Below are 23,156 nucleotides of genomic sequence, written 5' to 3' on the forward strand. Positions count from 1 at the left end.
TACCTTTGGGCAGCATTTTTAACGCTGTGACATTAAGAACCATCCCAGAAGAAAATGTTTACTCTTCTCTCCTGAAGAGCCAGGACTTCTCAAATTCATATAGGATCTGGACACTAACACTTGTTTCCATTTCAGACAATACTACCTGGTCACAGTGCACTTGCTCTTTATGGCTTTTATGAAAAAAAATATTTGCAGGAACAGAGTCCCTTTTGCTTCCTGACTTGAATATCATAGTAAATTTATGGGCTTTGCAAGTACCTTCATGCTCAGAAAGCAGGGTCTCTTGCAGGAAGAGTTTTAAAACCAAATCACAGAATGTCTTAAGTTGGAGGGGACCCACAAGGATCATTAAGTCCAACTCCTGGCTCTGCACAGGACCCCCCAAGAACCACACCCTGTGCCTGAGAGCCTTGTCCAAAGGCTCTTGGAGGTCTGGAAGCCTTGGGGCTGTGAGCACTTTGCTTGGGAGTCTGTTCAGTGCCTGACTACGCTCTGGGTGAAAAATGTTTTCCTCATGCTCAACCTGAACCCCCCCTGACACAGCTCCAGCCATTCCCTTGGGCCCTACTGCTGCTCAGCACAGAGAAGGGATCAGTGCCTGCCCCTCCTCTTCCCTCAGAAAGGGGAAACTGAGGAAATGTTTGCTCAGACAAGAACAATTCCTTGACTGGCAACGTTGCTGCTTCCATCACTCCTCTGAAAATGTGCCAAGAGGTATTTTCATGGGCAACATGACATCTTAGCCATGCTTTACATGAGCTAAAGAGACATCTACCTTGTGCCAGTAGAAGGAAAATATTTCCCCATGAGAATGGTGTCATTCTGCTCACAAACATCACCATGGCACGGAGCTATGGCATTTTCCAACAGAAATGAGCAAGCCTAGCTAAAATAGCAGGGCAGCCTCATGACCTGTGATGCACCAGCACAGCCCTGACCTGGCCCTCACATCCCTCCCTGTGCCTGGGTGTGATCAGAGGAGGCCAGACCCGGGCTAGCACAACCCTGCAGGGCTGGGGTAAAAGGAGCTGCTGGCTCTGCAGGAGCCTGTGCCTGAGTCCTGCGAGCACTGGCTGTGAGCAGCACTGCAGCAGAGCAGCAGCCCTGCCTGCAGCAATCCTCCCTGCACCTGGGGATGCCACAGCCCTGCCTGGGACGTGGCTGGGTTCAGTGCTGCTCCTGAGCAAAGCAGCAAGAGCTGGGGTCACCTGCTGAGGGGCTGAGCAGGGAACAGGGAGAAGGACTGCCCAAGCTGAGCTGATGTCTGCCTGCTCCTCCTCCTGCTGCTGCTGTTTCCTGGGAGCTGAGGATCAGACCAGTTCTATTTTCAGGATTTAGATAAAAGTTTCAGTCACAGGTCATGACTCCCCCAGTTACAAGGGATTCTGACCATTTTTCCTGCGGGGTGGGAACAAGAGAGCAGCTGCTCTGCTGTGCCTGCCAAGCTCTGTCCTGCCTGGCTGGAGTGCCGAGCTCAGGGAAAGCTGCTTCCTTCATCCAGAGGCCATAAAGATGCTGACACCCACAAACGTGCACACCAGGGAAATTCATGCATGGTCTCCCAGAGCTGGCCTTCAGTACATACTGTCTGTGCTCCTGCTGGTGCAAAGTCTCTTCCCTGTGCCCTCCTCAGACACTGCCTTGCAAGGCACAGGATTTCATGGAATCACTGCAAAACCAGAGATCTCCTGACAGGAGCAGAAAAACAGAGGGCTGGGAGAAGGTTCTGCATCACTGAGCCCAATTGCCTGCAGTCACAGGCCATCATTCCATAAGATCCCCTTCATCCAGCAGTGAAGCTGTTATCATAAAACTGGTTTTGCCTGGTTTACAGTTTACTTTATTTACCTACACCTCTTTGTCAAGAGGACTAATTTAATGCCTCATTCTTCTGATCTTCCCAAAATTTCCAGCCTTCGACCTATTTGTTCTTGTGTCAGTGCTGTTCTTGAGTAGAAATAGCTCTTCCCACCCTCCAGTGTTAGCACTCCTCCCAGCTGCATTTGTAGACAGCAGAAATCTCTCAAAGCCATAGAAAGGAAAGGCTGCATTTGCTGCACTTCTCTGCAGCTGTTTCTTGTTTTAATAGACCTTTTCTGAGTTTCCTTGCCAGGACTGACTGCCTGGTGCTCCAGGTAAGGTCTCATCAAGCCCTGGAGCAGGGGTGTTCACACTGGATGTCTGATGCATCATCATAGACTCACAAAGTCTCTTGGGGCATGCCAGAACATCTGACTTCGCTTTTTTCTTTATCATTTTGAAAGGATAAGCCCCATTTCACAGGAATAGTGCTTGTCAGGATTCTCTCAGTGCCCAGCCTTGCCCTTCACATGATCACATCCTTCTTCACTCTTCCATCTCTCCTGCTGCAGCCTTTAAGTCTATCCCTTTTTTGGAATAGTTTTCTGAACTTCCCCTATTGTGCTTATCCACCCGAATTTCACCTCAGCCAAAAATTTTGAAGCATCTCCTTTTGTGCCAGGAAAATTAGAATTATAAATGCAACCAATCTCCCCCACCAACCCTAAAAGGACACCAGGTTCACCACTACACCCCAAACTTTGCCAAAATATACTCTGTAGTTGTCCAAACATTTCCTGCACAATTCCACTAATCTCTGTTTTCTGCAGTTTGACTAATCTTGTCACCATGTCAAATAAACTGTAGAAGTCCAGAGAGATTAGATCTACTGCACTGCTTTGTTAGGAAAATCAATTATCCTATCAAATAAAATCATCAAATGCATCTGACACAACATTGCTTTGGTAAAGCTTTGCTCCATTCTTTCCTTCAAAAATAAGTCCTTTTAACTCCTGAAGCTTTGTATAACTTTGAGGTCAGACAAACCAGCCTTTAGTCACAGAGATCATATTTTTCCTTTAAAAAATATACTAAGTGAGGACTACACAAAGGGGTGACAAAAGGGTGACAGGAACAGTGCCCCATCTGGAGCCAGATTCCATACAAATTGGCTCTAGCAAAGCCACAGCAGAACAGCACCTAACCCCTATTACTGGCCTTTCTACCTTCTTTCTAAAAATGTTTGGGATTTTTTACATTATTTAATTCAAAAGAGGTTAGAAATCATGCTTTTACAGTGTCAAAGTACAGACTCATGAGTTTAGAAGTCAAGCAGACCGAGCACCAGAAAAATAACGTAAGACCTGGATTTTCACAAGAAACAAAATGCTGAATCTTTTCCTATGGCAGTGAGAAAAATCTCTTCTTTAAAAGAGGCCAGAGAATTTGAAAGTGCACAGAAGCTGGTGATTAAAAATGAAAATAAAATTGTGACTATTACATGTGTTTTGTTTGGGTTTGATCCAAAGGCTTCTGGATGGTGCAGATAATGGGCTATTAGATGTTCACAGCCTCCTGCCCGGAGATCTAATTTTTAAGCTTTTCTATATCCTTTGATCACCCATGAAAAAGGACCTGGGTTTGGGGACCTGGTGGGCTCCTATGTGTAAATTTATATTACCAACTTATATTAACAAAATTTTAACACATTAACATATTTTGTCTCCCTGTTTCCCCTCCTCTCTTCATCTTACCCGCAGAGGACCTCCGTGTTCTTGCCTCAGCCAGGGCAGCTTTTTTATTTTTCTCCCTGAAAGCTGATTTTCATGATGTCCCCCCCCTCAGGATGATCAGATGTCATTGCAGTGCCAGCTCTTCGTAGCTCTGCTCTGTGAGGAAGCCCTAAAGAGATCACCAACCCACACCACAGACCTGCAGTTTATGTGAAGAGAGGCAGAGGAGGGTCAAAGGCAATGAGCTGGAGGGGTTTCAGAGCCAGAAATGCCATGAGTTTTGCAGGTCATATTACATCTTTATGATCCTTTTTCATGTCCTCGTGTCTGAGAAAGAGTCTATCATTCTTTGCTTGCTCCTCTACTGCTCCTTTCCTCAGCACAGCCCTGGGCCAGGGCTCTGCATTCCCTCCTCCTCAGTTTCAGTATCCACTGGGACTGCTCCAGCAGCTGCTGAGAGCTCTCCAAGCCAGACTGTGCAGGTCTGCAGTGAGGTATTTTGGCTAACTGTTTGGACAACACACACACAATAAAGATGGCGAGTTAATGAAAATTAAGAAGAATGAGGACATTTCACTTGAGCTGTTCTAGGACCGTCTTAAACAGCCTTGCATGGGTAATTTACCTCGTACTGCCATTAGAAAAAAGTAAAATGGCCACTGACTGAAATTAGAAAGGAAAGTAATGAAATTCAAACGTGATTATTATCAAAGACAGGCTCTAATAGGATATCAGAGCCCAGTTGAAAGTTCAGACAAATTTGAACTTAGTGGAAAAAAAATCCCCCATTTAATTTTCTGTTTCACAAAACAGTTTTATTAACCTAATAAGGAAATTTTAGCAAATCTGATTGTGCAAGGAAAAACTTTTGTTGTAAATAATCAAACTCAGAAATTGGATGCCAGCAAAGGAGGAAATTTCCTTCTCATTTATATTCTTGTCAAAGCACTGAAATCAGAAGAGTTTCAGGTAAATTTAAGACTTCCTTTGTAAAGATATATTGCTTGACAGTAACAGGGCTCATACATTTAGATGGTTTTCCCATCATACTCAAATATTATTGACTGTTATTATTTAATGGATAAAAGATCTCTGGGGAAAAATCCAATATCAGGATTGAAGTTTTTCAAAACAAAATGCATTTGTATATCTGGAAATAGGAGTTAGAACAGACAGTACTACTTATACAGTAGAGAATATAACATATGTATCATACCAAGTACATTAACGTAGAATCTTGATCCTCTATGTCATTAGAAATAGCTATACTAAAAATTAATGGCAGGCAATTTTTTCATGTCAGATCTTCCAAGGAATATTCTAATAACTAAAGTATTGAGAGTTACTGAAATGAAGCACATAAATAACATCAGGCACACAATGTCTTTTTGTTCAGTGGCTGCACTGCTCTTGACACAATAGAGCAGTCCCTGGAAAAGAACCCTGAAATGACTGAGCTGGCCAAAGCAATTAACACACACAGTTGTTTTCCCTGCAAGAGAGGACAGAAAAAGCACATCTGCTTTTGCACCCAGACGTGTATTCCTCACTGGGGTGTGTGGGACAGACATCACTTGCAATCAATCCAGTACCACTGGGCTCCTGCTTGGCTCCACGTCAATGCTCCTTCATGCTATCCTGCATTCAGCTGTGCCAAATTCTGCCTGACACTGGCACGGGTGGGAGCCTCTCCCTCCAGTGCCCTGGAGCTGCTCTGTGTTTACACAGGTGGAGCTGAGAGATTAATCATGTCACCACTTTACCCCTTTGATAGGTGTAATTTGGATTCCTTCTCTCTTGAAATCCTGTCTTGACAAACACTGAAGTGTCTCTGACCTCAAATATGAAGGCAGCCCCTGTTTTGGTTCTGCCCTGAGTTTTCTAACAGAGAAAAGAGGGCAGCAGTGATGATAGCACAAATGTGGCACAAATGTTGTCCACACACCCACACTACTGCCCGCAAGGATCCTGCTCGGCCAGGCCAGTGGCTCCTGTTTGGAACAGTCTCACACAGATATTTCAAATCCTGCAGGCTCTGTGAAGGCAGGAGCCTGTCACTGGTGTAGGGCACTGAGCCTCTCATACCCCACAGTCTGGGGAAGTTCCAGTGCTATCTTTGCTGGGAAAGGCTGTGCCAGGCTCAGGAGGGAAGCCTGGGAAAACAAATCCCCATCACAGGGTGCTCCACACTCCAGGGCCTTCCCTGCCTGCAAGGACAGAGGGAGCCAGGCCTCCAGACCAGGGAGCATCTTTCACAATTGACAGGAGCCTGCCACAGTCTCCACAGCTCCAGAGACCTCTGCTCACATGGGCTTCCCAACCCTTCACATCCCACTAAACCTGATCAGAGCAGAGGTTCTATCTCAGACCAGGCAGGACAGAGGTTCTTTGCTGGTTTGGGGGGCTCACCCAAGTCAGATTTGGGGAGACATCTGAGGATCTGTTATTCACTTCTACTCTGCAAATAGCACAGTCTGTCTGGAGAGCCAGGCAGGCTCTCCAAGGAGTGGCCTTGGCTTTCCTGAGGGATTACACTGGAGCTGGCTGCTGGGGGTGAGCCCTGCTCAAGCCCACCAGCCTGGCAGGGGTTAAAGATCCAGCTGGGACTACCAGAAGAGCAAGCAAGAGCCAGTGAGCATCGAGGCAAGATGGGGGGGGGAGCTGTTTTAGTCATCTGTGCAAAAATAATAGCAACTCTGAGGGGAAAAAATCCAGGTAAATAGACATGGTGTGTGAGATAAACGAGACCCTGGGGATGTTTGTTCCTGCACGACCAGATCCATCATGCCTCCCCCAAAGGATATTGCTTTTCCAGGGACTAGGGTTTTTTACTCCTTTACTGCACCAAGAGGCATTTGAAATCTGGGCAGGGAAATCAAGTGAAGAAAAGCATCCTTCCTGCAGTGGTTGTGGGTGGGAGGAGAGGGGATTAGAGGAGTGAGCCAAGGGTTAGAGATGCTGGGTGTGCCTGTGTGTGTGTGAGGCACATCAGAGTGCCTTTATCCTCTGGGATGCAGCAAATGCATCCCAGAGCCTGATCCTGCAACGTCCTGGTCACAGTGCAGCTGGGACATTAATTAGAAGTGCAGGCTTCCTGGGACTGCTTTTTCAGGTCTCTTCTGTTCCCACCATTAAAACATCACTGGTTTCTGAGGCGTGAGGCTCCAGCTGGGAGCTGCTGCAAGAGGGGTTTGGGTATTGTTGAAGAAATTCTCATGCAGTGAGGATACGGCTCCTCATCCCAGTAGGGATGAACTCCACATCTTGCAATGCATCTTCTGTGCCTCTCTCAGAGGCCAAATTTCGAGTCAAGGTTACTTCTAAGACTCTGAAAATAGAGCAAGTACAGACACAAAAACTTAAATAATCTTCTTAAAACTTCTCAGAGGAGAGAAAAGATTACAGGTGTATCTGTGGACAATTTGTTCCTTTTTTTGTTGTTGTTGTTTTAAAAACTCACAGAAGTTGAGAAATAATGAAAGATTAGTTCAATATCCATAATGAGTAAAAAATCATTTCAAGCAGATGTAAACAAATACCATTAGGTAATTAAAACCAGAGATAACTGACTGGCTAAATTCCTCTGGAGTCCACTTCAGCTTTTGATGATGCATTGATATTTTTGCATATGCAGAACTGAAAAATTCATTAGAGAGGATGGAAAAAAGAAATTAGTTTTATCAATGAAAAAATGTGTGTTTATGCCAGAGGAGTATCCCTGTAGCTTGTTTTGAAAGCAAAGATTTATCATTTTGCCTATTTCCTCTTGGAAAGCCTCTGCTTCGTTTCCAAATATCATTTTTCCCCAACTAATTTATTCATAAGCACATCCTGTGTCCTCAGCTGCTGTGGTGATGGGGAAGAGGTGGCACCTTTATGCAGGCACCATAAGATTTTCTTTATGGGGAAGAAATAACTTTGTACAAAACCTATATGTATGTGGAGACGTATGTTTAGGACCAAATGTTGTCCTCAGAGGTATAAATCCCAAACAACTCTGCTTCAGTAAGTATAATCAAACCCCTCTGGTCACTCTGCAGGAAAAATGAGAAGAGATTTTAAGCTTTGGTGAATATTTGGTGTTCACGACCATAAATCCTGTGCTGGTGGATTTATGTGCCACTCTAAGCACCTGCTGCAGAATATAGATCAGGAAAATTAAAAAGTGGCATCTTGTGGGAGGTTTCTGCTGTCCCTACCAGCAGGCATTTTCTCCAAACAGGCTGGGCTTTGAATCCAGCCCAGGCAATGTCCCTCCTGCCCCCTGGCTGCTGTGAAGCTGCCACCAAACCCCTCCTTCACCCTACAAACAAGCATCTCCCAAGAGAGTCTGTGGTGTTGTCAGACAGAGGAGCCAGAGGGCATCAGGCATTGTGCCTTCATGAGGGCTGTGTGTGATCACAGCACCAAACATCCTGTACAACGTGGAGGCTTCTCGGGCAGTTTTAGGCCCTTTCTCTTCTGAATTTAAAGTTCATCAGCAAGACAGCCACAATATAAACTGAGCAACACTGAAGTTCAGTCATCCTGTCCCAGTTCACAGGCTCACAAAGGAATTTATAAAGGCAGAGGATTATTCTTAGTTTACAGGTGGGTAAACTGAGGCACAGTGTTACAAAACAGCCTCTCCACAGTCCTGCTCCTGGCCTGGTCTTTTACCTGTCTGCTTCTGTTATTGCTTCACTGAAAACTCCCTCACTGGGGCATGGCAAAACCCCCTTCCCTCCCCCTCTGCACACTCCCTCCACTACTGGATCTTTCCCACTTGATCTTCCACTCCTGGAGTGCAGAACTCACTATACAGCACCAAATCATCAAAGAAACCCAAAGAGGCATCTCACTGATGCAAAGGACCTTTCGAAAGGTAGAGCACAGAAATAGAAGCATGATCTTCATCAGACAAGTGACTATTCCACCAAAGCAAGGCAGAGGCAGCTGAGTGAAGAATAAAAGGAAGAACAGATTAAAGGAGAAACTTGAATCCTGAAGAAAGGAGAGTTCTGCATAGCAGATGATTTGCAGGGGGTGGCAAGAAAGGCAAAGGAATTATCTAGCAATATTTTGCTAAAATTGCTGGAGAAGTAATATTAACACAGGAATAGGAAAGTGTGGACAGAAAAAGCAATCAAGAGTTGGAGAAACAGCCAGGCACTGTGTGTTAAATCAGAGAGCATCTAAGTGGCCAATTTGGTGTTTCTGTGAAAGGTGAATGGAACAATACTTTATCTGCCACAAAGCAGGGAAATCACAGCAATGTCGATTGGAGCAGTGCTTCAGGAAATTATTGAACAAGAGAGAAACAAGCTCTGATCATGGCATTCCAGGAGAGGAGTAAATCCCCAGAATTGCACACAGGGCTTAGGCCAACGTGGCCTGCAAATGTCTGAGAACTAATCCATTGCTTAACAAATGGGAAAGCAGCAGGCAGCAATTGCTGCTCAGCAGAACTGCTCAGAGCAGGAACCATCCCTGCCCAAGAGTCTCACACAATATCGGGCTGAGAAAGCACTGCTACTGAGAACCAGGCTGAGCAGAGTAAAATTGCTGAAGTGTGAAATCCTGTTGGAATTACTCAACAATCACTCTGGAGACTGGCCCCAGCAGCTGGGTGTGCATCCTCAGATACATATTTTACCAGCCTTTAAGCAGGAAACATTCCCTGGGCCCAGCAAGCAGCATTGTGTAAGCAGCCTGTTTTGTTGGATTCTGGGTTGTTGCTGTTACAGTCAATCCTCAGTGATTTGCTGAAGAGGATTGGGCACACTAGAAATCATTTAATTGCATCATCTCTACCAAAAGAATTCGATAGGTTACACCACCCATTGTTGTGAAAGATGATCAGTGAGCCTGGATTTCCCCTGCAGGCAATCACAAAGGATGCCTGACCTGTACCTCTGTGGAAAGCATGACAAAGTCAGTGGTGTGGCCCCTGTTTGTACCAGCAGAAGCAGTCTAAAGAGGAAAAAAGGTTTATTCTGGTGTCTTTGCTGATAACTCTCTCAGACATGTTCCAACTCTGCTGCTCCTCAATACTTCATGACTAGATGCTATTGCAGCATGTGAAAGCTTTGATGTTTCTGAAAATTAGCTCTGCTTTAGGACATATTTGCTCTAGGTAACATCCCAACTGGCAAGTATTAAATAATTGGCACATCTAGAAGTACAGGAAAACTGTAAGCTCTCAAAGTGGAGTGGAAAGTTAGGGCAGGAAGGGTTAACCAGCCTTTATTCTTGCCAGCAACTATACGTGCTCTGCTCCCCATGTGCCCCTGTGAAGTTTGAAATGCAGCAGATGTTTGATCCTGATCTATCAGCCTCCATACAAATGACGGTTGAATTAGTGAAGAAGGAGGCAGAGTAATGTTTGCCAGAGAAGAGCAAAATTTCTGACACCTGGGCAACTTAATGGTGGCAGATGGCAAAAGCTGAAGGCAAAGAGAGGGAGAGATGTGCACCAGCAGCTGGTGCACAAATGGGGAGCAGAGAGGCCTGCACTGAAACTGCACAGGAAGAATTTAATACCAGCAGTTCTGTAAGAATGATAGTGTGAATATACAAAGAGGAGCCTGTGTTTTAATTCAGACAACTATCGTTGAAAGTACCCGATGGATTGTCAGCCAAGGAGATTTTCACAGCAAGAAGCCATCTATTTGCATCAAACACTGTCAGTCTGCAAAACAGCAGCTTCTGGGTCATTTAACCACACTCCAGATGTAGTTATTTTCTCTTAGGCAAGTGGTTCAAAAAGAGCTGTGCAAGAAAAAGGCAGAGCTGGATATAAAGGGGGACAATCAAGCAGCATGTGGAAGTGATTAGCCAGTGACTGTGATGTAACTCAGTTAAATGAACACTTGGGTGTCCTGTGGTTCTCAGCATGAGACTGCAAGACTCTGGTCAAACACGGGGCTGCATTCACACAGGTGCTGCCTGTTCTGCCACAGGGAAAAGAAGGGAAGACAGGTAGAGCTGTAAATCTGGGGAGTGACATCAACAAGGTTTCTTGATATTTTTTTCATTTAAATGATGGAGGTGAGATTAATGATTGTTCCCAAGATAATTGTTAGGAATTTATCTTCCTCCACACTGGACTCATCCTTTTTTGGGAATAGCTGCCCTCTGCAAAAAACTCAGGTCTGAGTTCAGGCTCACAACACCCAAGAGTATCTAGATGTGCATGACAGAATTCAGCCCTTTCTGGAGGATCCTTTTTCCTGCTAGACTAATTTCAGTGACACTGTGATTACACATCCTGAACACAGCCTGTTACCTGTCGTGCACACCACACCTGCACCCCTGCCAGGCTAATGCTGCACTGAACACTGACACTCTGCAGAGGCACCCAGCGTGGAAGAGCCATCAGCAGATCATTCCTGCAATTCCTTTAATACACAACTCACACCAAGTATCTATGGATTAGTGAGGCTGCCTGCTGCTGTTTCAAAAAGACTCAGCAAGTGGGTAGAAGGAATGCTGTCTGATAGGTATGCAACTTCAAAATATACTCATACTGTTCCTAGAGAATTTGTGACCACAGGAGGAGAAAAGGTTGTTGTTTGTGCAACCTGAAGCTTTAATGGTATCACGTCCATTCTTTTGCAAGTAGAAATGTGTATTTGTAACTGATAGTTACACTTTCTAGTTACATATCTATAAAATTCCTGTTATAATGAGGGTGACTCATAATGAAATGATGCATTAGTTGCTCTGTTCATTATAATATTTGCATAATTTCAGCATGCAAACTGCAAACTTCCTAAATTCCTCCTGTCCTTCATCCTCCTTGGCCATTTCCTAAGTACTGGTCAGAAACTGACAAAGGCATTCTAAACTCTTGCACTCTTTTGCACTGCTGTACAGCTGAGCAGCAATTTCCTCTCCTACAGAATAGGATTTTCCTGATGGAAGGCAGATTGAAAGCACATGTGGGCCCTCTGCTTCCCTGGACAGTCCCACTTTACAACATTCATACAGGGCAGGAAGACAGGGAACTGGCATGCCTGATCAGATCCCCACTCCACTGCTCCCTGTATCTTCTCTCCAGCAAGGAGCAGATTGGAGTGCCAGAAAAACACAACAGCAGAAGAGCCATGGTAAGGATAGGGAGTACAGCAGTCCCATCACTGGTGGCAGCTGCTGTTGCTGCTCAGTGATTAGAAAAAGCCTGAGGAAAGGGGGAGCATCATGGAATCTCTCCCTAAGACTGTCCATGTTAACAGATCAGCCCCAGAAGATCTTTCTGGTCATTCCCTGCCTATGCTGCACATCTTGAACAGTTTATTCTCCCCTTCAATTACCACCCAAGGTAAGAACCTCTCCTCTCCATCCAGTCACACAACTCTCACAGGCAGCTGTCACCCCATGACCCCCAAGTCTGAGTGACTTTAACTTAGTGGGAAGGACTGAGGCCTCTGGGATTACCCTGGCAGAGAGGTCCATGAAGGAGGGGGAACTGGAAGAGCTTTTTATGAATCTTCTCATACTCAGCATACACAGCTGGGGAACTGTGAACATGGGTGGCAACCACCACCTGCTTTAACCTGGCACTGAACATTCTTGTGTCCAGTTCAGCACTGAAATCCTTCACAAGATCATCAGCAAAATCAGGACTCCTAGACCTGGGTATGTCCAACCAGAATCTTATGTCTCTTGAACTGCTGTGTCATCCCACTTATAAATCAAAGCACAGTGAGACCCTTACTGAAACAGAAATATTCTTGCAACAATGAGAACTTTTCATTTCTTTTTCTGCCTTAAGGTGAATGAAGGGCACATGAAAGATGCAAGATAGGTGACACAAAAAAAAAATTCTTTAAATTATTCAGAAAGCAAGTATTATTCAGTCAGCCCTGCTATCCATCAGCATGTAGTTGCCCTCCTTGAGATTCCTGCCTACAAAATTCAAAGCTGGAGCACTCCCCTCCAACCCACTGACTGTGTAAGAAGCAGTGGGTAAAGAGGGAAAGGGAGGATGTCCAAGAGCAGCAGCAAGTGCAGGCATGGGGAAGCACAGAGAGCAAAGGCAGCTTTGGTGGGAGCAGCACTGATTCAGAAGCAAACATCATGCTTGTGGTCCCTCCAGATGTACCCACCTATGGCTGGCTTGCTCCAGCAGCAAGCTTGCTGTCACTCATTATTTCAGTGAAGGCCAGTGCAGGAGGAGGAGAGACCCGTGGCCCATGCTATGCACAAACACTGATTTGCTGTTTGGTAAAGCAAATCTTCCATTAGTGCTATCCTAACCCTTTTCTTCCCAGGGTCTGAGGCAGCCATAGCTGGGGTTTCACTGTGATCTGCTTTCCTCCTTAATCTCTTCCAACACCATTCATTTCTGAGATAGCTCATTCCCATTTTTCATTTAGAGCAAAGGGCTGTGAACCAGTGATATTAAAAAACCAGGCAGGAGTGGAACAAGCAGCAAAAGAACCAACTCCTCACTTGCTCAGCCCCAGCCTGCCTTGGCTCCAGGGTGCCTCTCCAGCCAAGTCCATGTGTGCCATTGCTGCTGGCAGAGACACCTCTGTGCTGGTGGCTCTTATTTTGTCCACTGGGGATCAGCAACACCTGTGGCAGCAGATGTTAACAAGCCTTTCTGCATCTTGACCTGGGCTGGTCATTAACTGACCACCAAAAAGAAAGAGGTTTCAAGATCTCCTCAGGGCACAAATATCTCTGAGCTGTGGTTTGGTGATTAGCACAGCTTTACTGAAAACAGCAGTGTCCTGTAGCATCTCTCACCAGCTCTCTTCAAATGCTGTGTTTTGGTCTCATTTGTTCTGCCCACCATCATCCCAGGTGCTGCTTACTTAGAGGTTCAGATTGTGAGTCCCCGCCATCTACAAACAGTATTTTGCCATTTGAGAAGCGCAGTTTACATCTGTGTCTCTGTGCGCACAAAGCACAGCACGGTCCCTTCATCCCCCTCTTTCTCTTAATGCCACAGCTGCCTCGCAGAGTTTTAAGAACTTTCAGCTTCCAATCACTACTTCCACTAAGTCCTGCGCCAGCCTCAGCTTGCGGCGGGGGCGGATGCTGCCGGCTCCGCTCGCTGCTCGCATCAGCCGGGAGAGCCACGGCACCTTCCATTCCCGGGAGGGATTTTCTCTTTACTTTCAAAACAATGTGTGAAAGCCTGCTCTGAAGAAACAGTAGCCTCAGTAAGTTTAAGGATGACTGAAGCTGTTTCCTCTCCCAGGGAGGTTTCAGAACTACGGAGGGATGAATGGAGTTAGACCTATCGCTGCGTTCCTAGCAGCCATCCTATTACAGCCCTGAATAAAGGCAGGAATGGCATGTCTAGCCTAGGTTAATAAACCCTACGGAGTGCATGCCTAAAAGCACTACGAAACAGCCTTAAGTCAGCTGGAGAAAACTAATTTCAAGCATGGCTGTCTAGTGTGCCTGTCATTCCTATTATCCTTCCAAACTATCTCAGACATTTTGAGCAGCGAGTGCTAAGCGATGAGTTAGCAGGGGTTGTGACATTAATGGTCCAAAAAGGTTTCGGCACCGGGAGGGAACGATGACAGCGCTTCACAACCGGTGGCAGTTCGGAGGATTCCGCTGGATCTCTGTCTGTCAATAATTAGGCTTCGCCTCGGAGGAAGATGTGACAGCTCTCGGAGGTAGGATTTGCGTGGCAGACAAAGGGAGCTGCTGCTGCTCGGTGCCCGGCTCGGCCAGGTGCGGCGGCAGCGCTGGGGAGGGGTCGCCGCCGTGGGGGGAGAGCCGGGCGTGGAAATGCCGTGGATAGTCCTGTGTTTTATGGCCGAAATGCCTCCAGGACAAAGTGGCTCAAGCCTCGCTGCCTGCTGAGTGTGCGTTCCACGTTGTTCTTCCCGCGGAGTAAAATACACAGAGGTCATGCAAGAAAACACTTTATTCCTTTTCTACCCAGCCAGCTCGGCTGTTTCTGAGGTGGGAGAAGGGAGAGGGGGAAGCTGCCCTAAAACGAAAGGGGAAGAGGAAAGCTATGGAGCCTGTAAGATGAGAGAAACACGCTATTAATGTGTAAAATGTGTGTGGAGTGCCACCGATGTCATTTGAAAGGGGGAAAACATTCGCGGGGGAAGGTGGTGGGAGGAATTTTCCGGGTGAGGGACTCCTTAGGTTATAACCTATTGCAAAAGAAGGCGTGATGTGTCCATCCATTTTGCATAATCAAAGCTTTCTCTGCACTGTTGGCATTGTTTTGCTGGACGAGAAATGTAGTTTCAGAGAGAAAAAGGCACGATTTCCTCCCGTGACACTGCCAGCCCCCTGACACCCTCCTCCCCCTGAGAAACCAGTGGGGAAGGATGTACACAGCGTTTAGCTGGATGCTGAAAGGGCTGAGAGCGAGGGCTGAGGGGGAGAATGAACACTCAGTAGGATAACAGGAAAGCTTCTCCTGGAAAAAAGCTTGTTTCTTCCCAGCCAGAAGTCCAAGAGGTGATAGACAAAGTTAAAAGCTTCATGTACTTTTTTTATCATGTGCCAGTTTGTCATCACTAGGCAAGGAAATGTCCAAACATCAGAGTCGGGTCTGTGTGGTCAGACAGGGCAGTGGGGTCTGCACGGGGTCCTGGGCAGGGCTGGCTGTGAGTTCGTGGTTTTGTGTGTGTGACCCTCACCAGGGTGAACAGCAGGGACATAATGAATGAAAATCATTTTTCCATGCATATGCAGAGCCCTTATCATTCGGTGTGTTTGATCTGAGTGTGATGTTCCCTGGGTTGATGAATTGTTTCAACTTGTTCATTAAAGTTTCATTTCCAAACAACAGAGGGACTTCAGAGTGAGTGGTATTTAGTAACAATAAAATGTTCTGCTTCTGGAAATGCTTCTCACAGGACCCATTAAAAATGCACGTAAAGAAGCTGAGAGTCATATCTTGCAGCAAGAGGTATGGAGTCACTTGCTGTGCTAAATTTTCAAATTAAGGTTATGATACCATTTTAAATCTACTTTAATGTGGATGTCACTCAGGATACTTTACAATACTGTTGCCAAAAACTCACAGCTTCAAGAATTCTGTTAGACTGATTGTTTTCATTAAATCTTCATCAGAAAAAGAATTCCGATATAGCAGGGACTTACCAAGTAATTTGAATTTACTCATCCTAACTAATGTTCTCTTTAAGGAGAAGATCAGTGTGTTATATTACATTGTAAATAGGTCGGGATATAATTCTTTTTAAAACAAAACCAATGACAATTTAACAACAAAAGTGCTTTCAGTCTAAGTGAATACTGATTGTGCCAAAAAGAAGCAATACTGGATCAGAAATTGGTAAGAATTCCTTTTAAGAAACATAAATATTCCCCATTTGATCCAAGCAAGAACTTTTCAGTTAACTGCATTACTTTGCATTGCAAATTTGGGGGGAAATAATTTCAACCCATGTTATGTACTCTACTGAGTACATAAAGATAACAGTGAAAACTTTCTTCCAAAGAAATTTTTGTAGCAGTTTGCAGTATGGATCAAAGAGTTATTACCCAGAGATATGAAATCTGTGCCAGAAATGAGCAATGAGTGTGGAAATCAAGTATATGTTTTTTCCTCTCCATCTCACTTTTGTTCAGAAGCTTAGACAATTTTACTTTGTTTTTTACTGCAGTGCCTCTCTGAGAGAAGGGTCAGAAGGGGTAAATCCATGAGGTGGTGGGAGACTGTGTTCAACCTGTGCCCAGAATTCTCTGGGAGACTTGGGCAAATCCCTCAGCATCTCTGGGAAAAGAAGTGCAACAAGGCTAAGGTGGTAGTGATGTAGTGGAAATACAGACAGTGGTGCTCAGGGAATGAGGCTGAACACAGGGCTCCAGACAGGGCAAAATGCAAAGCCCCCTTGTGTAGCAGAAGGAGGTCAATGTTTCAGGCATTTTCAACTGTAAAATATGACACAAGGCAAATCCCGTGATCCAAAACTAAATCTGCTCTCAAAACTAGCCCAGACCAACTGGCTCCTTAGAAAAACTTCTGCCAGGACCAAATAGCCATTCATCTGAGAGCCTGCCAGAAGTGACTCCAAGTCTGCCATCATTCCATCGGTGGGCAGCAGATAGTGAAGCAAACCACATCAGATTGATTCACCGTGCTGAGGAAGGATTTCCCTGCTTTCTTCAGAAGCTCAATGGGTACTTTTTGCCATGAATCTCACTTGCCCTTTCTGTTACAAATTGCCTGTGGAGGTGCAATTTTATAATTTATTTATTTGATACTGTTTAGGGCTTTCTTCAGCAAATAACTTCTTGGCTTACAGATCTTTTGGGAATGGCAAATGTTTGCAAATTCATACTGTGTTGCTTGGTTCAGTCCTGTGGTGTTCCTTGATTAGCTGACTTGTGCAGCTAACTGGCAGAAAACGAATTGCAAATTTCACAACCAAGTGTTCTGTTTCATACTGGATTTCCATCACACTCAGTCAGGTTTAAAATTCATGTCTTGCAAGTATTCATACCAGCAACACATAAGCACTGAAGTGCTCCCACCAGACAGATGTGAGAGCCAGGTTAAACAGCTTTCAATTTCATATGAATATTCATGAAAAGTGTTTGGATTCCTGCAGTTCTGTTAAAATGAATAGTTGGCATCATCCATCGTGCACTACAGGGCCATTCTCTCACAGCACTCGCCATGTCCCCATGGTCTCCCCAACTCTCCAGAGCAAGGCCACAGTGCCAGTGGAAAATGTGCAGCCAATTTAGAAGGAAAAAACACCGTCATGGAAATTTCTAAATTTTCCACATTATAACCTCTCCTGTTGTGCCTGTCTTGCACATTCTGTGACACGAAGGCAGCCAACAGGGAGGACAGCAAGAGAGCATCAACAGTGAGGCAGTGAGTGCAGGAGAAAACACTGAAAGAGGGGAAAATAAGGGAGACTGGCAGAAGGAGGGATCCGTGGTGGCACATGGAGCAGGTACAGAGGAGGTAGGAATGGGAACAGCAGGAACACCTAATCTACAAGTACAATTTTTAACAGTGAATCTAGTGAATTTGGGTCATTAACCTCAAGGTCTATGGTCTTACCAGACTCAGCCCATGGCAAGCCCTGGAGATGTTGCTCCCAATCCTTCCCTGTGCTCACCAAAATTGCTGCCAAGCAAGGGGGTGACAGAGTTTACTTTTTGTCATGTAGGGGACTGTTAACATGCCATGGAGATATGGAAGAGTTGTGAAAATGGCAGATGAGAAGAAAACTAACACCTGATATATGGTTTAAAAACAGTCAAAACCTGTTGGGTGAAGAATTTCTGTCAAACATATTTCCTCACAGACACAAAAAAAATTTCAGCTGTCAAAACACCAAGCTCTTTTACTCAGAAACAAATCAAGGGGAGAAGGTTATAAAACATGAATATATTTGCCTTTTGGGATATTTTTGCACTGTACTTATGTCATATAGGAGGAAACCTCATGTCTCCCACTGAGTGAGCTCTATTGTCCATGTACTTTATATAGAAAGTCTGGTGTAAGCTAAATCAACAGGGTTGCTAAGACTTCATAGAGGCAACCAGCAGTTACACCCCCATCAGATGGCCCCTTTTTATCTTTTCAATGATTTTAAAGTCCAATGATCCTAGATATCCTTTTTTATTCTAAAAATAGAAGTGGGCCTAAATTGCAAGTGCTGTGAGTCACACAGTAGAGTCACTACAGGCAACACATGTGTATTCATATTCTGTCAGGGCACACATAACACCAGACTGATACTGCCTAGGGAGAGTAAGGGAATGAGAAGAATTAGAGGAACTAAAATCTGAGCAAATACAGAGAACCTTTGCTAGGACAAAAACTGACTCAATGTAGTCTGGAATTAAATCCCAACTTGAAATTCCCGCTAGATTCTGTTAAAACTCCTATTACATCTTCAGATACTTTTTGTATCTTAATACTAAGCAATCCTGCTACCCATAAATAATTTTCATCTCTGCTTGTGCCAAATGGGATGCCCCAGCCATTCACAGGTTCTTTTGCCTGAATTCAGTGTTCTTCCCAGTCTGAGCCATTGCATTGTCCTGAATCAACCACTGCCAGAAGGGTTTTGGAGAACATTTGTCCTCTGCCCCACTTCCCTTCCAGAGGCTCAGAGTGAAGTTTCTGCTTCAGCCCAAAGTGATTCATGTCTCCAAGGCTGCCATGCTGGTGGGACCCCTCCATCTGGCATTGTCCCTTTGTGCCTGTTTAGGTGTGATACCAAAGGAGGGACAAGATAATTGCCTGCCTTAAAGCAGTTCTGCAGAAAACAGCCCATATACTTGGCTAGGTTTTATTAGTGGGCAAGCTATTTTCCACCTCAGCAGAGTGGTACTCCTCACTGACAGCCATTAGTTATTTGCAAATTTAGTTAGGCATTATAAATGTCAGGCTCCTGGGTGCATAAATAATGTTTCAGAGTAGTAACCTGAAATAAGTCAAACTAGGAAGGGTGAGAAGATCTGGAGTATGGTCCCTTTGGGACCTACTAGCACTTCTAATTAATATCTGGTACTTAAAGCATCACAGCCCATGGTTAAATCAAAGTCAGAGGGAATAAAGGAATATTAAATCCTCCTGGAGACCCGTGTCCAGCTGCTCCTCAGTGCAGCTGCCATACACTGACTCCCTGACCTCAGTCAGGAGTGTATTGGCTTTTTTGGGGGGACAGCTCAGGGCACCCATCAGCCCAGGACTGGCATTGCCCCTTGTTCTCTTGTTGCCTTCCCATTCCCATCCAACCACCCACTCCTGCACCTTCCATCCTCTCCTGGCCCTCCAAGCTCATGGAACCTCCTGAAAAATGTGCTTTGGTCTTGACTCGTGAGGAAGTCCACTTGAGAGCCAACAAACTCCAGAGCTGGTGCAGGAAAAGCAGGAGAAGAGCAGAGCCGGGTGCAGGCACAGGGAGCAAGGAGCAGCCACAGTCCTGGCACAGCTGAGCACCCCTAAACTGCTCTGCCTCAATGAGCTGCAGAAACAGCCTTCAGACAGCCACAGGCTGACCACAGCAATGTGCCACAGAGCCCAGGACTGGCTGGCTGAAGGGCAAAGAAGGACAGCAGTGTGTCTGCACTCACTGCTCTTTGATCCTCAGGGCCCATCTGGTTATTGATGAGCCATTTTTAAAGATTATACATGGAAATCCAGAGCTGCTGTTGTGGTGATAGGGAAAGAATTGATTCAGCTGTGAAAACCAGTCTGTGGAGATGGTGTTTGGAGGGCTCTTGTGGTTTGGCAAAGTTTACTGGTCTGGAAAATTAGAGTTTTGTAAGGAAAGTCTGAGTGGAAAGCATCACATTTACTAGGACATCTTTTTATTCCTTCAACAAAGAATATATAGTTCAAGGCTTAAGGAGCAATAACCCATGGAAGGAAAAAAGGAAGTTCATTTGTAACCATAGCCCTTTATTAACTGGAGAATATGCAAATGAAAGGTTCCCTGACTCTTGAAAACCACTCTCAGTGATGCCTCAGGGTATATTAAAAATTTCAGATAAATTCCCCCTTTTTGTTTGCTTCCATATAGCAAGTTGATCTGGGTGACACTCTGCTCTTTAAAAGCTTTGCTGCTCTCCTAATTATTAATTTCATGAAACACATATTCCCCCATCTTGCTAAAAGCACCACGGGATAAACTCTGGATATGAAATATCCCAAGAAGTCCAAAGCAAGATCTCTTTTGGTTAAGATGATCCAGTCTTTTGTGTGCAGCTGATTTGGAAGGATTTTGTCACAGGTAAACAAGCTTTGGGAAAAAAATTGCTTTTATCTCTCCTTGCTTTCTGTTTTAGTCATATTTCAAGTGGATTAGTATAATCTTTCCTCGGCCAAACTCCACAGCCAGTCTATTCCATCATTGTTCTAATATTATGAAAGGAAATGACTGAAAGCAATTAATTAAAAAACTCTTCAGAGATGCATATGTGGATGTGCTTTTTCACTAAAAACTAAAAAAAAAAAAACCAAAAAAAAAACCCTCTGCATTTTAAAACAATTTAACTGGTGCATTAAGAATGATCAGGATCTCTTTGTTAGGTGCAACTACCTTTTGATATTTCCCCACATAAATATGCTCTTTGTGTAGAGATATGTGCAGTAACAGCCCAGTCAGAGAAGAGACCCTATTAAAGCAGGTTTGAGTTTCAGGTGGGTTTTAATTTTCTTTTTTCCTGCGTGATAAAGTTGATTGATTTCAAGTGAGGAGTCTTTCCCTGCTGGGACCTGAGCTGTCAAAAGTCATCACTGAACCTGCAAAATTCTGTCATAACACCAGAAGCCCAAACTCTGTTCCAGAACCATTAGAGTTCAGGGAAAATCCCCAGTAATTGACAAGTGAGGTTTTCTCAGCAAACATATTCTGCCAGACTGAGCCATTATTTTGTGCACACACAGGCACCCACCTGGGGCACAGTGCTAACACAAAGAGTAAACTCCACTGACATGAGTGAATTCATCATCACTAAGGTGGCACAAGTGGCTTCACACTAAAACCTTGGACTAGGCTATTCACAAACCCCTCAGAGCCATCAAAATGGCAAAATCCCACATTGCAAAGCGTGTTTGATTTCTGTGGAATCAAACAAAACCTCTAAATTTCCTTGAATTCAGGGGGAGGGATAAGTCAGAGCTCTTGACCCCAAATCTGTGCCTGCCCTTAGTGAAACATCTGAGCTGTGAATGCAGAGGAGTGCTGGCACCCAGAGCCAGGTGCAGAGCTCTCCTGGCAGGGCAGGAAGAAGTTTCCTCTGCAGAGGTGCTCCTGCTCTCTGGGGAGTGTTCATCCACAGAGCCAATGCTGCAGCCCTGCTCATCTGCAGGAGCTCTTCCCAAGCAGTTTAAATATTCCTAGGGAGGTTCCTGGAAGATTTAACATACCCTGCTTCTTTCTTTGTGAAAATTTGAAGAAAATGCATTTTTCTGCCCTTCTTTGCTTTTCTCTTCATTTATACCCTTTTCAGCCTCCATTAAAACATGCTGTTTGTCTACGCTTTCCACTCTCCATTCTCTTGCCTCTATTTAAAACCCTCACATACCACAGCCTGCTGGTCACTAGCCAGGTATCCAGATGGTATTTCTGCACCACATGGATAGGTGCCTTAGAAATAGCAGGGAAAGGGGGGGAGGAAAATATCACTGAAGACTTCAGATGCTCTTTTTGATAAATGGCAATTGTAGATCTAATTAGCCAGTTCCATCCTTTTGAGAAGCTGGGGAAGCAAGAACAGTTGCAGCCCCACAGAGCAAACACACCAGGACACGTCTCTCACTGTCAGGTTTCAGCTTTCCCCTCAGAGCAGTGTCAGACAATGTCCATCTGTCCATCCTTCTTCTGTGAGAGACGCCAGGTTCTGTCAGGGCTCGAAGGTTTGTCTCAGAGCCCATCACCCTCCTGCCTCAGCACCGCTGCACTGTGTCAACTACTTCTATACAGACAACTGCTTTCCAGAATAAGAGCAAACACTGCTCACCTTAATTGCATGAGCATCCCTCTGGCAGTAATCAGGCTAATTGCTTCAGTCAGGCCAGCAGGACTTGGCTCTAAATCAACCACCAAAATGATTATAGCATAAGTGCAGGAGTTCCTTTACAACTCCAAGGCCCAGTTGTTAAACGTTATTTACACCTCAAAAACACTGTTTCTCTCTTCCATCTTATCAGGAGAAAGGTAGAAATGTGCCAGAAGCACCTGTGGGAGTGGGGGGCTGAGCCCACCCCAAAAGCAGTGACAGGGGAGACAGGTCTCCTTCCCCTTTGCTGAAATGCTATGAGAAGTGTGCCCTGGGGAGCTCCCAATTGCATCGGGTCTGGGAATCCCAACATTCCTCCCAGGAATGGCACAAAACTGCAGAGAAACCTGCCAAGAAGGGAACCATTGCCTGAATCTGCGGTAGCTGCACGTTTGACTTACAGCTTAAAGCACGAGGTAGCATATCCTTGAAAATATTTAGCTTGCCCAATAAAATGGATAGATGCTCTCTTTACCTGCAGAAATTTCTAGGGGTTGTCTAAAATCCTATTAAGCAATTGGTGTGCATCCTGTGGCAAATATTTTAGCATAATACAGAAGTTCTAGCAGATTCATTTTAGTAGTTTGTGCTGGAGGGGACAGGGAGTGAAAATCCCCAGAGCCAGCTGGTACACTGTGCTGGACATTCCCAAACCAAGGGAAATGAGAGAGGACCTGACTGGAAAGGCTTAAAATCCCATTTCCAGCAAGAGGTACGTGGGATGGAACCAGATTTTGAGGGTGAGATCTTCAGTCTGTGTTTTAGAGAACTGTGCCTTTTAAAAGGGACATTTTGGCTGTTTCCATACCCCAGTTCTCAGGAGGAGCCCAGGCTGGGCTGTAGTTTTTGGTCTGTCCCCAGTGTAGAGTGTGACCCACAGCTGGGGCAGGAGCTGCCACTCAGCTCCACAACCCTGAGCTCTGGGGCCTGAATTAAAATCCCCGTGGTTTACAGAGGGTAGGGGTGGAGGTGATCAAGGGGACAGGGGAACCACGTTCAGCACCTACAACCTGCCTTGGTCCTGCTGAGCTGCTCAAATCTCAGTGTAGCTAAAGCTTTTTTCTAAGAAGTTCCAGGCTGCTGCCTCCCCTCTTACAAAAATCTTTACACGTCTCTAATCATTTTTACTGTCAATCTCTGTACTCTTTTTAT

General features: G+C 45.1%; 1 protein-coding gene across 3 annotated transcripts in view; it reads left to right on the top strand.

The window, feature by feature from the left end:
- The window catches only part of LOC121336541 (calcium-activated potassium channel subunit beta-2), a 142,042-nt gene that overhangs the window by 31,511 nt on the left and 87,375 nt on the right, over positions 1 to 23,156 (top strand). Inside the window, exon 1 of one of the 3 annotated variants that reach the window (XM_041405829.1) lies at positions 14,033 to 14,158. The exons of the other annotated variants lie outside the window; for them this stretch is intronic. The gene's annotated coding sequence lies outside the window, so the exon portion shown is untranslated. Of the gene's footprint in view, positions 1 to 14,032; positions 14,159 to 23,156 lie in introns of those variants that run through there. 3 annotated transcript variants of the gene reach the window in all.

Source organism: Onychostruthus taczanowskii, unplaced genomic scaffold (genome assembly GCF_017590055.1).
Source record: "Onychostruthus taczanowskii isolate IOZ18803 unplaced genomic scaffold, ASM1759005v1 scaffold24, whole genome shotgun sequence".
NCBI classification, from domain to species: domain Eukaryota; kingdom Metazoa; phylum Chordata; class Aves; order Passeriformes; family Passeridae; genus Onychostruthus; species Onychostruthus taczanowskii.